The sequence below is a fragment of the Ranitomeya imitator genome, chromosome 2, assembly GCF_032444005.1.
Source record: "Ranitomeya imitator isolate aRanImi1 chromosome 2, aRanImi1.pri, whole genome shotgun sequence".
Classification (NCBI taxonomy): Eukaryota; Metazoa; Chordata; class Amphibia; order Anura; family Dendrobatidae; genus Ranitomeya; species Ranitomeya imitator.
This window is the reverse complement of record NC_091283.1, coordinates 264,091,329-264,103,046: the sequence shown is the minus strand read 5'-3', so window position 1 is coordinate 264,103,046 and position 11,718 is coordinate 264,091,329. Positions and strand designations below refer to the sequence as shown.

Here is an 11,718-nt window from a genome sequence, read left to right as displayed (position 1 = left end):
GCAGAAACAACGCAAGGACAGCGCAGGTGACCTGCCAGTGACCTCAGGTGCAGATTTCGTCAGGATTTTACCTGTATAAAATCGTGACCAAATCCTGATGCAATCCTGAACGTGGACACAACCCTTAAATAAGTGAGATTTCGGCATTTTAGCTCCTGGTGTGGAGGTGATAGCACAATCATATGCCGCCATATACTAGACGTCCGGTAACCGGTAATAATTCCCTCATGTGTGGGGTCTATTTGTCTCCAGAGAAATCACACGTTACATTCCACACATAACATTGTGTAGAAAAGGCGGCGCGAGGTAATTGTGCCAGTAGTGAGGGCGAATAATGGCGGAAATGTCACTGACTGAGGAGAAGTCTCCATGTAGCGTCTTCACTGCGGATCACGTGACCCCTGACTCCTCCCCCCTGTGACCTCATCACAGGTCCTGTGCGCACAGAGCAGCCATATATGTGGAGTGCGGCTCTGCAGGTGGAGGTATGTGGAGATTCCCCATTACTGAGCACGGGGACATTAACCCCTTCTGCACGGAGACTCTTTATAAGAATCATAACGTTGTTGTTCTGTTTCCTGTAATAGATACATACGAGCCAACTATGGAGGACAGGAAGTGAGGGAGCGGATTGTTCTCCTAGTACAGGGCCCCTTTCTTGGCCCCACACAGTGTAATGCCCCCATTATGCCCTGTAAGCAGGGTTCTGCCCCACACCCAGTATAATGTTCTCATAGTACCGCCATACCCCCACACAGTATAATGTTCCCACAGTACTGCTATACCCTCACACAGTATAATGTTCTCATAGTACCGCCATACCCCCACACACAGTATAATCTCATAGTATCGCCATACCCCCACACACAGTATAATCTTCTCATAGTACCTCCATCCCCCTCACACACAGTATAATGTCCCCACAGTACTGCCATCCCCCCACTTTCTAATGTCCCCACAGTACTGCCCCCTACATGCACAATATGGTACCATCCACCTCACTGACTACCTCCGACCACCGACAATTAATAAATACTCACTTAGCCTCATTCTTGGTGCAAATACTAATGAACCCAGGATCTATGAGATATTTACCATACGATGGTTGGATAGGCAGGAATGTATCATCCATAAAAGTAGCCCACTCGGTTGCTATGATGCCTATGAAGTGACAGGGCTCGGTGGGGTGCGGTATTGGTCACCCTCTCCTTCCCATCATCACAATTTCAGCGATATCCACATTCCCATGACGGTGATACTGCTGAATAGATTAGTGAATCAGGGAGTGGAAAGCTCTTGATCCACCATTCAGCCTTCGCTTCTGAGTCTGAGACTCCGTGGACTGCAGACTGATGGAGTGGAATTACCAGCAGGGCACATAGCAGATGTACAGACATGCTACAAGTACCTCAGCATCCCACAGGGATATGGTAACCATGATGAGGAGGCAAGGAAAGCAGCAACATCCAAATACCATCATTGGGTAAGACAGGTCCTCAGTAGCGTAGCTACTGGGGGGGCAGAGGGGGCCATCGCCCCGGGACCGCTCACATGAAGGGGCCCACTGAGAGGCAGGGCAGGGCCACTTCTGTGAGGAGGCAGAACACCGCATAGGAGCAGAGCACTCAGCAGTATAATGTCTGCACGCTGCTAGCACAGTGGCCGGCTGCAGTGAATGGTTTCGCCTGTCAGTGTCTGACCTGATCCTGAAGCTTTTCCTGGCTGCAGTTTCTTCACTCTGTGCACGCTGGGTCCTAGTGCCCACCTTTCATTTCACTCACTTCCTGGTCCTGCCTGCAGTGCAAACTTTCTCAGTAAGTGGAGATGGAACTTATTAGATTTATTAAATTCAGGTATGTCACTGTGAGACCGTTGGGGTATTGTGGGGGCTGAAAGTGAGTGAGGGGGACAGGGTACTGGGGGGTGATTGTGAGACCATGGGGGTATTGTGGGGGAGGGGAGTCAGGGCACTGGGGGGTGAATGTGAGACCATTTGGGGGTTGTGAGGGCAGAAGGTGGGTGAAGTGGGACAGGGCACTGAGGGGTGGATGTGAGATGATGGGGGCATTGGGGCTGAGGTGGGGGAGGGGGGACAGGTCACTGGGGGCTGAATATTATAATGTTTTGTTATATTATATGTGCTCCATCACATGTAATATTTGCTGGCTGGAGATGGGGGGTTTGATACGTACCACCTGGGTCTTTTATGAGTATTAGTATAAGGAGCCCGCATACAGTAACCAAGAGCTGCATCACATTTACAGCACCACTCCAGCGTTATTTTATTTCATTGCTGGAGCGGTGCTGAAAATCCAAGTCCCCTGCCCTCTGTCTGATACTCACCTTCTGACGTTTTTCATCTGGTTTTGTCTCCGCTCGGCTCCGTCTCCTGCAGTTTGTGGCCTGTCCGCGGCTCCAGTGTTTCATGGAGCAGCGCAGAGGTAACTAATCAGTGTGAGTCTATGGGAGCCTCGTTCTGGCCCCTTTCTCACGCTCAGGTTATGTGCACACGTTGCGGATTGGCCGCTGAGGATTCGCAGCAGTTTTCTGTCTGGTTTACAGTGCCATGTAAACCTATGGAAAACCAAATCCGCAGTGCACATGGTGCGGAAAATACAGCGCGGAAACGCTGCGTTGTATTTTCCGTAGCATGTCAATTCTTTGTGTAGATTCCGTAGCGTTTTACACCTGCTACTGTATAGGAATCCGCAGGTGGTAAAACGCGGGTGAAATCTGCACAAAAAACACAGGAAATCCATGGTAATTCCGCACACAAATCCGCAACAAGTGCACATAGCCTCATAGTCTTACATTGAGCGCTTGTGACATAACTTCTAACTTCTGGCCAGTCAGAAGCTGTGCTCACAAGTTTGAGCAGCGGCATTGCAGCAGTGCCACAAAAAATAGTGAATACGCTGGAGGATGAGTAAATGACCGGGACATCCAAATCATGACAGGAGGCTGTGAATCCATCACACTGTGTATAAGGGAGCTGCGGGCCCATCACACTGTGTATACGGGAGCTGTGGGTCCATCACACTATGTATACGGGAGCTGCGGGCTCATCATACTGTGTATACGGGAGCTGCGGGCCCATCACACTGTGTATAAGGCAGCTGTGGGCCCATCATACTGTGTATAAGGAAGCTGCGGGCTGTGGGCCCATCATACTGTGTATATGGGAGCTGCAGGCCCATCACACTGTGTATAAGGGAGCTGTGGGCCCATCATACTGTGTATAAGGAAGCTGCGGGCCCATCATACTGTGTATAAGGGAGATGTGAGTCCATCATACTGTGTATAAGGAAGCTGCGGGCCCATCATACTGTGTATAAGGGAGCTGTGGGCCCATCATACTGTGTATATGGGAGCTGCGGGCCCATCACACTGTGTATAAGGGAGCTGCAGGCCAATCATACTGTGTATACGGTGGCTGCGGGTCCATCATACTGTGTATAAGGGAGCTGCGGGCCCATCATACTGTGTATACGGGAGCTGTGGGCCCATCACACTGTGTATACAGGAGCTGCGGGTCCATCATACTGTGTATAAGGGAGCTGTGAGTCCATCATACTGTGTATAAGGGAGCTGCGGGCCCATCATACTGTGTATAAGGGAGTTGTGAGTCCATCATACTGTGTATAAGGGAGCTGTGCACACATCATACTGTGTATATGGAAGCTGTGGGCCCATTATACTGTGTATAGGGAACTGTGGGGGACATCATACTATGTATAGGGAACTGTGAAGGCATATTGTGCATATGGGAGCTGTTGGCCCATTACACTATATAGGGGAGCTCTGGGGGGCATTATACTTTCTATAGTGGAGTTCTGTCAGCATTATTCTGTGTATAGGGGAGCATTGGGCTTATACTATGTATAGGGGAGCAGTGGGATCATACTGTGTAAAGGGGAGCAGTGGGAACATCATACGGTGTATCGGGGAGTTGTAGAATCATCATAATTTGTATAGGGGAGCTGTGGGGGCCTTATACTGTGTATATGGAAGCTTTAAGCTCACCATACTGTGTATAATGGAGCAGTACATGGGGGAACTTAGGGGACATTATTAAATGTTAAGTGGGCACTTATGCATCATTGTTATAGGGGCACTCAGAGTATTGTGACCGTCAAAGTTGCATATCGACACAATATGGCGGTAATGTCAATGTTCGTTTTTGTATATAGATTTATTTTCAATAACAGCGCGGTCATATTCTGAGGTTCCACAATATTCACAATTAGAGTGTGCAACCATAGCTGTAATCAGGGTTAGCTGGTTAGGGGCCACTCAGATGTCCCCCCCCCCCCCCCTAAGTTGAAACCCTAGCTACGCCTCTGCAGGTCCTGAAGAACCAGCTCAATGGGAAGAATAAAATCCGTGCCATCAATATGTATGCCTTGCCAGTTATCAGATACCCTGCTGGCATAGTGTGGTGGCCAAAAGAAGAGATGGAAGCTGCAGATGTGAAAACATGAAAGCTCCTCACAATGCATGGAGGTCTCCACCCTAAGTCTAACACCCACGAATCATCAAGAGTGTGCAAAGCAGTTATCAAAGCAAAAGGTGGCTACTTTGAGTAACCTAGAATATTTAGACATATTCTAGACATATTTTCAGTTGTTTCATACTTTTTTGTTAAGTATACTGTGTGTGTGTGTGTGTGTGTGTGCATGCATATATATATGTGTGTGTGTCACTGACATCTATATATTCTATGTGTATATATCTGTTCTATCTATCTATTCTAACCTCCTCTATGTGATTTTATTGAAGCGGCACATGAATTGCCGGCTTTTGAGGGGAGCACTCTATTCTTGATAACCAGCCTTGCTGAAGCTGACGGCTGAGGGTTGCAGCCCCCAGCTGTGAGTTTTGCCTGGCTGGTTATCAAAAATACAGGAGAACCCACGCAGTTTCTTTTTTTTATTATTTATTTACAGCGCAGTAGCATATGATGAATTCACCCATCAGCCGCTCCGGCTCTCTCTGTTATTAGCGGCTGTAGGTGTCGGATGATGGGAGCTGTAGTCCCATCAGCTGACACCAGTGACCTGATGTAAACTTTTTACCTCCGATCACAGATGAGCGGTCACGCTGTCTTCTGACAGGGTGGGAACCGCGGCTCTCTGAACGGCGGAGATGATTTTACCACCAATCAGAAGCGCTACGCCGGTGATTAATACAATGTCACACAGCTTGGGAAACAGCGGCTTTTGTGCTGTGCATGTTCTGCTATATTTGGCGATTTAATTAACGATTAAACGTGAGTCGAACCGGACATTGAAATATTCTCTCATCTCTAGCCATAATTCTGTGTGAGGGGCTGTGGGGCCGTCATACTGTGTGGAGACCTCATACTGAGCTACATGGGCAGACAGGAGAACAACTTCCTTGTGATGAGTCAGATAGAAAGTGAGAAGTACAGACCTTTGGTCTATATGATTGCAGTCCTCCTGAATTGATACGGTGTTGTGTGCCAGGAGGGAGACCTCAGATGGTACGTCCTGAAGGTAAGCAAAGATATAATGGCAGTAAGAATTCGGATTCCAGGCAGGGAGCATAGCGGAGACAAAGAGCAGGAAGAGGTCATTAGCTCCAGTTTGCTGCACTATTGTGGCTTATAACTAAAGTTATGTACCGCCACATGTAACCGGAAAGTTTCTGACTCTGCACAATGCAGAAGAAGCATTCATAAAGTGTTGTGCCTGCTATCTGATGTATATACTTCTCATCAAGCTCTTATTAAGATAAGGAAAGTCTATTTTTGAACTTTGGTCTCCCTCATTTATCTCCATACCATCCGGTCTGGGAATACAACGACAGCATGCAATCTGCAGAGTCGGGAGATATGACTCTGCCAAATATATACAGTCATGGCCAGAAGTTTTGAGAATGACACCAAAATTCTATTTTCACATGATCTGCTGCCCTCTGGTTTTTATTAGTGTTTGTCTGATGTTTATATCACATACAGAAATATAATTGCAATCATATTATGAGTACCAATAGGTTATATTGACAGTTAGAACGAGTTAATGCAGCAAGTCAATATTTGCAGTGTTGACCCTTCTTCTTCAAGACCTCTGCAATTCTCCCTGGCATGCTCTCAATCAACTTCTGGACCAAATCCTGACTGATAGCAGTCCATTCTTGCATAATCAATGCTTGCATTTTGCCAGAATTTGTTGGTTTTTGTTTGTCCACCCGTCTCTTGATGATTGACCACACGTTATCAATGGGATTAAGATCTGGGGAGTTTCCAGGCCATGGACCCAAAATCTCTATGTTTTGTTCCATGAGCCATTTAGTTATCACCTTTGCTTTATGGCAAGGTGCTCCATCATGCTGGAAAAGGCATTGTTGGGCGCCAAACTGCTCTTGGACGGTTGGGAGAAGTTGCTCTTGGAGGACATTCTGGTACCATTCTTTATTCATGGCTGTGTTTTTAGGCAAAGACTGTGAGTGAGCCGATTCCCTTGGCTGAGAAGCAACCCCACACATGAATGGTTTCAGGATGCTTTACAGTTGGCATGAGACAAGACTGGTGGTAGCGCTCACCTCTTCTTCTCCGAATAAGCTGTTTTCCAGATGTCCCAAACAATCGAAAAGGGGATTCATCAGAGAAAATGACTTTGCCCCAGTCCTCAGCAGTCCACTCCCTGTACCTTTTGCAGAATATCAGTCGGTCCCTGATGGTTTTTCTGGAGAGAAGTGGCTTCTTTGCTGCCCTCCTTGAAACCAGGCCTTGCTCAAAGAGTCTCCGCCTCGCAGTGCATGCAGAAGCGCTCACACCAGCCTGCTGCCATTCCTGAGCAAGCTCGACACTACTGGTAGTCCGATCCCACAGCTGAAACAGTTTTAAGATATGGTCCTGGCGCTTGCTGGTCTTTCTTGGGCACCCTGGAGCCATTTTGACAACAATGGAAGCTCTCTGCTTGAAGTTCTTGATGAGGCGATAGATTGTTGACTGAGGTGCAATCTTTGTAGCTGCGATACTCTTCCCTGTTAGGCCATTTTTGTGCAGTGCAATGATGGCTGCACGTGTTTCTTTAGAGATAACCATGGTTAACTGAAGAGAAACAATGATACCAAGCACCAGCCTCCTTTTAAAGTGTCCAGTGATGTCATTCTTACTTAATCATGACTGATTGATCGCCAGCCCTGTCCTCATCAACACCCACACCTGTGTTAATGGATCAATCACTAAAACGATGTTAGCTACTCCTTTTAAGGCAGGACTGCAATGATGTTGAAATGTGTTTTGGGGGTTAAAGTTCATTTTCTGGGCAAATATTGACTTTGCAGTCAGTAATTGCTGTTAATCTGATCACTCTGACATTCAGGAGTATATGCAAATTGCCATTAGAAAAAATGAAGCAGTAGACTTTGGAAAAATTAATATTTGTCTCATTCTCAAAATTTTTGTCCATGACTGTACTGCCCCCTACATGCACAATATGGTAACATCCACCTCACTGACTACCTCCAACCACCGACAATTAATAAAATAGTCACTTAGCCTCATTCTTGGTGCAAATACTAATTAACCCAGGATCTATGAGATATTTCCCACAAGATAGTTGGATAGGCAGGAATGTATCATCCATAAAGGTAGCCCACTCGGTTGCTATGATGCCTATGAATTGACAGGGCTCGGTGGGGTGTGGTATTGGTGACCCTCTCCTTCCCATCATCACAATTTCAGCGATATCCATATTCCCATGACGGTGATACCGCTGAATAGATTATTGAATCAGGGAGTCGAAAGCTCCTGATCCACCATTCAGCCTTCACTTCTGAGTCTGAGACTCCGTCTGTAATGGATGTAACTCAGGATCAGTAATGTAATGTATGTACATAGTGACTGCACCAGCAGAATAGTGAGTGCAGCTCTGGAATATAATACAGGATGTAACTCAGGATCAGTAATGTATGTACACAGTGACTGCACCAGCAGAATAGTGAGTGCAGCTCTGGGGTATAATACAGGATGTAACTCAGGATCAGTAATGTAATGTATGTACTGTTATGATAGGTAATTCAGTATCACAATGGACATAGCGATCAGAGCACATACAGTGATCTGACAGTAACCCAAAATAATAGAACGAGCTCTGAGACGTGGGAACTCTGCAGACCGCAATCCCTAATCCTCTCCAAACAACACTAGAGGCAGCCGTGGATTGCGCCTAACTCTGCCTATGCAACTCGGCACAGCCTGAGAAACTAACTAGCCTGAAGATAGAAAAATAAGCCTACCTTGCCTCAGAGAAATTCCCCAAAGGAAAAGGCAGCCCCCCACATATAATGACTGTGAGTTAAGATGAAAAGACAAACGTAGAGATGAAATAGATTCAGCAAAGTGAGGCCCGACTTTCTTAACAGAGCGAGGATAGGAAAGATAACTTTGCGGTCCACACAAAACCCTAAAGAAAACCACGCAAAGGGGGCAAAAAGACCCTCCGTACCGAACTAACGGCACGGAGGTACACCCTTTGCGTCCCAGAGCTTCCAGCAAAACAAAACGAATAGACAAGCTGGACAGAAAAAATAGCAAACAAATAGCAAAGAGGAACTTAGCTATGCAGAGCAGCAGGCCACAGGAATGATCCAGGGAAAAACAAGTCCAACACTGGAACATTGACAGGAAGCATGGATCAAAGCATTAGGTGGAGTTAAGTAGAGAAGCACCTAACGACCTCACCAGATCACCTGAGGGAGGAAACTCAGAAGCCGCAGTACCACTTTCCTCCACAAACGGAAGCTCCCAGAGAGAATCAGCCGAAGTACCACTTGTGACCACAGGAGTGAACTCTGCCACAGAATTCACAACAGTACCCCCCCCCCCTTGAGGAGGGGTCACCGAACCCTCACCAGAGCTCCCAGGCCGACCAGGATGAGCCACATGAAAGGCACGAACAAGATCGGGAGCATGGACATCAGAGGCAAAAACCCAGGAATTATCTTCCTGAGCATAACCCTTCCATTTAACCACATACTGGAGTTTCCGTCTTGAAACACGAGAATCCAAAATCTTCTCCACAATATACTCCAATTCCCCCTCCACCAAAACCGGGGCAGGAGGGTCAACAGATGGAACCATAGGTGCCACGTATCTCCGCAACAATGACCTATGAAATACGTTATGTATGGAAAAAGAATCTGGGAGGGTCAGACGAAAAGACACAGGATTAAGAACCTCAGAAATCCTATACGGACCAATGAAACGAGGTTTAAACTTAGGAGAGGAAACCTTCATAGGAATATGACGAGAAGATAACCAAACCAGATCCCCAACACGAAGTCGGGGACCCACATGGCGTCTGCGATTAGCGAAACGTTGAGCCTTCTCCTGGGACAAGGTCAAATTGTCCACTACATGAGTCCAAATCTGCTGCAACCTGTCCACCACAGTATCCACACCAGGACAGTCCGAAGGCTCAACCTGCCCTGAAGAGAAACGAGGATGAAAACCAGAATTACAGAAAAACGGCGAAACCAAAGTAGCCGAGCTGGCCCGATTATTAAGGGCGAACTCAGCCAAAGGCAAGAAGGACACCCAATCATCCTGATCAGCAGGAACAAAGCATCTCAGATATGTTTCCAAAGTCTGATTAGTTCGTTCGGTTTGGCCATTTGTCTGAGGATGGAAAGCCGAAGAAAAAGACAAATCAATGCCCATCTTAGCACAAAAGGACCGCCAAAACCTCGAAACAAACTGGGAACCTCTGTCCGAGACGATGTTCTCCGGAATGCCATGCAAACGAACCACATGCTGGAAAAACAATGGCACCAAATCAGAGAAGGAAGGCAATTTAGACAAGGGTACCAAATGGACCATCTTAGAGAAGCGATCACAAACCACCCAAATGACCGACATCCATAGAGACAGGGAGATCTGAAATAAAATCCATGGAAATATGCATCCAGGGCCTCTTCGGGACCGGCAAGAGCAAAAGCAACCCACTGGCACGAGAACAGCAGGGCTTAGCCCGAGCACAAGTCCCACAGGACTGCACAAAAGAACGCATATCCCGTGACAAAGAAGGCCACCAAAAGGATCTAGCCACCAAATCTCTGGTACCAAAGATTCCAGGATGACCAGCCAACACCGAACAATGAACCTCAGAGATAACTCTACTAGTCCATCTATCAGGGACAAACAGTTTCTCCGCTGGACAACGGTCAGGTCTATCAGCCTGAAACTTCTGCAGCACCCGCCGCAAATCAGGAGAGATGGCAGACAAAATTACTCCCTCTTTGAGAATACCCGCCGGCTCAGGAACACCCGGAGAGTCAGGTACAAAACTCCTTGACAGGGCATCAGCCTTCACATTCTTAGAGCCCGGAAGGTACGAAACCACAAAATCAAAATGGGAGAAAAACAGCGACCATCGAGCCTGTCCAGGATTCAACCGTTTGGCAGACTCGAGATAAGTCAAATTCTTGTGATCCATCAAAACCACCACGCGATGCTTGGCTCCTTCAAGCCAATGTCGCCACTCCTCGAATGCCCACTTCATAGGCAACAACTCTCGATTGCCAACAGCATAATTGCGCTCAGCAGGCGAGAACTTCCTAGAAAAGAAGGCACACGGTTTCATCACCGAGCCATCAGAACTTCTTTGCGACAAAACAGCCCCTGCTCCAATCTCAGAAGCATCAACCTTGACCTGAAACGGGAGCGAAACATCTGGCTGGCATAACACAGGGGCAGAAGAAAAACGACACTTCAACTCCTGAAGAGCCTCTACAGCCGCAGAGGACCAATTGACCACATCAGCACCTTTCTTGGTCAAATCAGTCAACGGTTTAGCCACACTAGAAAAATTAGCGATGAAGCGACGGTAAAAATTAGCAAAGCCCAGGAATCTGCAGGCTCTTCAGAGATGTTGGCTGAGTCCAATCATAAATGGCCTGAACTTTAACAGGGTCCATCTCGATAGTAGAAGGGGAAAAAATGAAACCCCAAAATGAAACCTTCTGAACTCCAAAGAGACACTTTGACCCCTTCACAAACAAGGAATTCGCACGAAGGACCTGGAACACCATTCTGACCTGCTTTACATGAGACTCCCAATCATCCGAAAAGACCAAAATATCATCCAAATATACAATCATGAATCTATCCAGGTACTCTCGGAAGATGTCATGCATAAAGGACTGAAATACAGATGGAGCATTAGAAAGCCCAAATGGCATAACCAGGTACTCAAAATGGCCCTCGGGCGTATTAAATGCTGTTTTCCATTCATCGCCCTGTTTAATTCGCACAAGATTATACGCTCCTCGAAGATCTATCTTGGTGAACCAACTAGCCCCCTTAATCCGAGCAAACAAATCAGACAGCAGCGGCAAAGGGTACTGAAATTTGACTTTGATCTTATTAAGAAGGCGGTAATCAATACAAGGTCTCAAAGAACCATCCTTCTTGGCCACAAAAAAGAACCCTGCTCCCAACGGTGATGACGACGGGCGAATATGACCTTTCTCCAAGGATTCCTTTATATAACTCCACATAGCGGCGTGCTCTGGCACAGATAAATTGAACAGTCGGCCCTTAGGAAACTTACTACCAGGAATCAAATTAATAGCACAATCGCAATCCCTATGAGGAGGTAGGGCACTGGATTTGGGCTCATCAAATACATCCCGGTAATCCGACAAAAATTCAGGGACTTCAGAAGGAGTGGAAGGCGAAATTGACAGCAA

General features: G+C 46.9%; 1 protein-coding gene across 1 annotated transcript in view; it reads left to right on the top strand.

Annotated features, from left to right (window-relative positions):
* The first annotated feature begins 460 nt into the window (after nucleotides 1–460).
* LOC138663026 (gastrula zinc finger protein XlCGF57.1-like) overlaps nucleotides 461–11,718 on the top strand; it is a 63,828-nt gene continuing 52,570 nt past the window's right edge. Inside the window, exon 1 of the mRNA XM_069749080.1 lies at nucleotides 461–485. The gene's annotated coding sequence lies outside the window, so the exon portion shown is untranslated. The remainder of the gene's footprint in view (nucleotides 486–11,718) is intronic.